This window comes from Colossoma macropomum, unplaced genomic scaffold (genome assembly GCF_904425465.1).
Source record: "Colossoma macropomum unplaced genomic scaffold, Colossoma_macropomum, whole genome shotgun sequence".
Classification (NCBI taxonomy): Eukaryota; Metazoa; Chordata; class Actinopteri; order Characiformes; family Serrasalmidae; genus Colossoma; species Colossoma macropomum.
Window position 1 is genome coordinate 5,560,525 of NW_023494786.1, and position 5,850 is coordinate 5,566,374.

At 37.0% G+C, this 5,850-nt stretch overlaps 1 non-coding gene across 1 annotated transcript; it reads right to left on the reverse strand.

Annotated features, from left to right (window-relative positions):
* Nucleotides 1-5,112: 5,112 nt before the first annotated feature.
* Nucleotides 5,113-5,185, reverse strand: trnav-aac. Its single transcript has one exon. It is a non-coding gene; the product is annotated as a tRNA-Val (tRNA).
* Nucleotides 5,186-5,850: the final 665 nt, after the last annotated feature.

The window sequence follows — 5,850 nt, forward strand, 5'->3', positions numbered from 1 at the left end:
GAGCATCAGTATTCTATTAGAGAAAAAGAGGTCTACTATCCCTCCGGCTAGTCTACTCTCAAGTGTTTATTCAATAGAAGGAATTCATTAGAGAGAGAGCCAGTTTTTAATCCACATTTTATTCTGCACAGTTGACCCGCTGAACTCTCTACATCTCCCTAAGCCCCTTGATTCATTTTCATCTGTGATTGAGCATTCGGATAGAGCTCACTGATTGGTTAAGGAATTCCCTGAGTGGACTTTTTAAGTAAGAGCATACATTATAGATAAACATCAAACTCTTGATATGAACTGCCTAATAATACTTAGCTCAAAAGAGGTTTGTTATTCAACCCAGAGCATATGGAAATGCTTTCCATCATTTATAATCAGGCAAAGCACAATTTCACCCATCGAGCTTTAGTACTGGATTAAAAAAACAGTTTGCAAACAATGACTGTTAGAATTGAATATTTTGTAACTAATCATTATCAGTACTGAATATTGTTGTTAAAGCTAGGACATCAACTCAATTTATCTCAACTAATCAATGTATAATTTCGATAACAGCTGTGAAATAAAAAAGTTATGTTATTTTTTACATTCATACCAAAGAAAGTGGATGCAATTGATTACGTTGCATTACAATGAATAAGAAAGCTAGCTATGCCAAGTTTATTTATCACAGGCATAAGCAATGTCAACGCTTAGTTTCTTTTGGTTACAAATAAAGACTCATTTATGTCAGAATAACAGTTTTACATGGTGGTATTTAATGTCAAAACAAATAATTCTCTTTGGGTAAACAGATCTTATTGCTCATTGTATTTATACGTATGATACTAGGGGCAGCCGTATGGCAATATTTATTATTTTTGTGATAAATTATGTAATACTTATATTTTGTCCTTAAATTTTATTACAATACTTCAGGACATTACATGATATACATAATGATATTCAATTTTGGGAATTATGTTAAGTTGGTACAGTTGGTACCACATTTAAAAAGTACTATAAAACAATATGGATACAATGATTTTTATTAAATGTTCTAGTTGTGACTACATGCCTTAATATACTTTCAGACAAACAAAGCTCACAAGAGTTGTGTGAAGCCAAAACCCCCTTCACAAGCTTTCAAATTTGCATACATTCTGTGGTTTTGTTTTGCCCCATTCATCTAGAATGATGATGCAGCTCCAGTCACAGGTTTTGTCACACAGTGTGTTCCTCTGTGGAGTTCACCAACATGCGAAGTCTCTGCATGACGACTGCAGTTACATCACATAGTCCACCAAAACTAGGGGAATGTCATCTACTCAAAAAGTACACAAGGCTTTAAGTCTTTTTCAGTCCTTTGCACAAATGGAGACTGTCCTAGACATACTGAATACTGAACTGTAAGAGTGGGTTCTATATGTCTCTCACTGTCTAATAGCACACAATGACCTCTCTAAGATTTACTGGTACAAAGGTCATTGAGCCCCCCTTTACCTCTACTCCCAAACCCCTTCATCAGTTCAAGTAAGCTTGTAAGAGCAGGGTAAACAGAGCTGTGGCTCTCCATGACCTGTGTTTGATACCCGTGACCTAGAGAGTCACCTTCACCACCCCGACAATCCCATTCTGACAGTATTGATTTAAGCTCTATACATTGTGCTAATGATGCTTTCCCATTATGGTAAATGGTCTAGGGAACACTGGTCTTGATTGTATTGTGCCCTGGGCTGTAATCTGTAATCTTTGCTGTAATGTGGGGAGGCTGTACGGAGAATCCCTTAAACCTGTTAAGCCTGTCACACTGTATTTCATATTTGACTTGTCTGACTGTACAATAAACACATTAAAGAAAGGGAAAAGCAAATTAAACAGTTAACAAAAAAGGGCAAGGCAAGAGAGTTGTAGCAGGAAAATAACATGAGAATGATGGGCTTTAAATTTTCATCACATCCTCTTGTAGGTCAGAGCATTGGTGGAGGATTAAAGGGGATTTGTAAAAGGTATTAAGTAAAATGGCAATTAAATCTTGATTAGCACAATGCCATAAAATGTGGTAATAAAATGAACTACAGAGACTGGGAATGTGAAGTCATGAGGCAGTGTCTTATGGGTGATCCATCATTATGGCCTGGTTAGTCTATCTAGGCTGGTTCTTCTTTTCCACCTGCTTTCATTGATTTTTGCTGATCTGTATCCCACGGACTCAGTAAATACTTCCGTAGAGCTGTAGTGGATCTACATGGCTACCAGATCTAGAGTAAGACTAGAGTAAAATCAAGGAAAGCAGATCTGAAAGGAAATTTCATTCAACTGTTCCGACGCAGCTCTAGTTAAATAGCACATAGGAAGTAGAGCCTGACCGATATCATGAATTCATCAGCTCTTTTCAGTTCCCATTTTCCATTCTTAACACTAAAATGGGAAATGTGATGGACAAAAGATAAAAATGTCTTGCTTTTTAAAGTCGCTTCATGAACACATGCAGAAGTCACCAGCAGGGGGAGGTCAAAAGATCTGAACAGGGACAGATTAGGGAAAAATAACTTGGAACTGATAGACGGACCTGTTTCAATTCTTTTTTAACTTGCCCTCACGCACTTTCAATCAGATGTGTGTCACACCTATGTCACACACTGGGGACAGTGAGGAGCAGATTATTCCTGTGGAGCGCACTTGCCCTCGGCAGGTTAGCCTCAAATGAGCTAATTGTCTAGCCATGCCAAATTTGCAAGGCAAAATGTTTTTGAGGATGAATGAGCATTACGTACATAACATGTGTGACTGCTTTGTCTGGCTTTTAAACATGGAATAGAAGCATGGTGTAATGCCTTTCATTTTGCTCTTGTAAGCCGTGTAGCTTTTAGCATGCTAATGAGCCAGCTAACAGAGGAAAGTGATGAAGTTGTATCAGCAGTCATGTATAACACATGGAGTAGTTTATAACTTAAACGTTTTGATTTTGGAATGTTAGGCATTTTAAGGTGGTTTATTGCTATAGCTTAGAAACAGCTTTATCTACCTCTGTTTACAGGTTTGAAAAGAAAAATGCATCAGGACACAGTGATTTCTGGGCGAGTTCTGCTGCTGAAATCAACACTGGTGTTCACTCGGTCCCTCGTTGGCGAGAGCTCATCTAACACCCCTCACCTGAGCTAATAAAGCAATGCAACAGCCTTTAAATTGGTGCTGGGGATTCCTCAGAGGGGAAATGATGAGGCCAACCAGTATTGAAATGGGGGTAAGAGACAGTGGAAAGATTCATCATTGGAGCCATGACAGGACATTGAAATGTTTAATGATAATATTGCCTTCGACACAAATAGACTACATTACTATTATTATTCTTATTATAGATTTTACAGGGTCATATCATAACTGTAATCACAGTGATAAACCACTTGCTCAAAAGTTATTACAACAAAAGTTACTACAGCTTCCATGAAAAGGCCTTATGGTTGTGTAACTGCACTCTGCAAGCCATGATATGTACCATAAGACTGGCCTGACTAGAACTGCTCCTTTTGAGCAATTGTAATTGTGACCACAAGTTGGTCAGACATATTTAAATATACACAGTTCATCAAAGGCATCTGGGCGTGTAAATCTCTAATAAATAAGTAATTAAAGCACGGACAGTAAGTGACATAACAACATTAATTCAAAATGGATGGAGAGGTGATTACACAATGATTTTGTGTTTAAATCAAGCCTTGTTTCTGGACCATCTAATTACTCCATTTCTAGGAGGTTATCATCCACGTGTCCTCTTCTAAAGCTGTAGTCTTTCATAAACTTCCGGTCAGCCCTGGTTCCGGTCACCACCACTGTAAAGAAATAAAAGTACGTAAGTTTCTCTACAATGAAACATTTCGCGTCAAACCACTCTGAATGATTCTATTTACATCTCAGTGACTGAATTATTCAAAAATTTTGAAAATTGGCCTAAAACTAGCGTTTTATATGTTAGGGTCTTTCTAGCAGTATTGTTACCTTCCTGACTTCCTTGTGCATTTTTTTCTTTTAATTCTTCCTAACTTCAAGATCCATTGGAAGGGGGTTTCTAGCCTTTAAACTGGAAATTCTCTCAATTGTGGCCAAGATGAGTTTCAGCCTATTCAACTTTATTTGTGTTTTATTATTACCTTTTCATTTCTTGCTGAATAGCAGCTTGCAGCATGTTAGTAAAATGTCAAAAGTACTAGATTTAACATTAAATTTAGCATTCCATATTCTTTAGTGGTTTCTGGTAAAAGCTTGTCTTATCCGTGAAAGTGTTTTGTCGCTCTCTAGTGGCTAGTTTAGGTATTTACTGCAGGCCTTGTGAAATGCAAAAAATTGCATTTTGTTGTCCTGTAAACATACGATATTGGAAATATATTTAAATATAATTTTATACTATAAATTATAATTTATACTTTTAAACACAACTTATTGTATCGAAAGAAGCTTAGTAGTTTTAACTGCCCGCAGATTTTAGCAAGGCAGGCCTCATGATGTGACATGTGTGAAGAAAAGAGAAGTACACGCTGCAACAAGACAGCATGTGATCAGATAATTAGGACTTAGTCTCAAAAAAAGAGAATAGAAGTGAAAAGAAAAGAAATGCACTGTAGAAATCATATTGTAAGCAAAACTTGAAAGAAAGTATTTCTTGCCATATGGCAACACCACGCAGCCAGGTAGATTACTGCATCCTGTCCATTCTTTTTCCCTTTAGACTTTTAAGATGTGACTAAACAGTGAATTTATTGTAACATCCTAATCAAAATAATAAATAATAGACATTGTAGGGTAAAATGACTGTGTACTTGGTGTGTGGAACTATTAAACTCCGCCCTCTAGTGGTTAGACCTATTTATTTATTTTATTCATTTATTATCCATTAATGATTATAGTACTAAATGAGGCTCCCTCCTATAACAGTGTATCTATACAGTTCATATTAATAAAAAGGAATATGTAAATGTTTTTTTTTATCTTTAGGTTTTATTGTCTTTGCCAAATGCTCAAATGTAGCTAATTGAAATGTTTTTCTGTGCGTTGTTGATGTTCAGAGCAGTTTATATAGGGGTCCAGTTATAACAGTCGAAGGAGGAGCGACTAAAAGTAATAAATATTATGAAAACAGCTTGTTCCCGCCCGGTTTCGAACCGAGGACCTTTCGCGTGTTAGGCGAACGTGATAACCACTACACTACGGGAACTGAGCTACAGAGAAGGCGGCGATGACGTCACTTAAATGAGACCTGTCAGACTTGTCTTGTTCTTTGGTCATGTTGTATTTGAATCATAGTGCAGTTTTAATTGATTAAGTCGTTTATTAAATTGCCATTAATATGTTACTAGTCCCTGTCTATTTATTATTCCACCGCACTATTACTGAACTGTCTGCACATGTGTGCGTTATTTCCGTACTGTAACTATAAACGCACAGACAGAGTAACGTTGACTAGCGGAGTTAGTGCTTGAGAGAGGTTGGTCACTACCTACATAACGCTACAGTATTTGGACAGTGACACAGTTTTTGTAATATTGTCTCTGTATACACCAACACAATGGATTTGTAGCGAAGCAGTCAAGATGTGATTAAAATGTAGACTTTCAGCCTTAATTCATGGGGTTTGACAAATCTTGCATTAGTCCCGTCTTTTTTACAGGCCCAAAAGTAACTGGACAAATTAACAAAATTATAAATATAAGAATTATTTTTAATACTTGGATGCAAATCCTTTGCAGTCAATGACTGCTTGGAACCTGGAACCCATGGACATCACAGAACGCTGAGTTTCCTCCCTGCAGAGACTTTGGGTAGCTTTCACGATATGCTTTGAGTCTTTCTGTACTGTGAAACGTTGTCATCAGTTTTGAG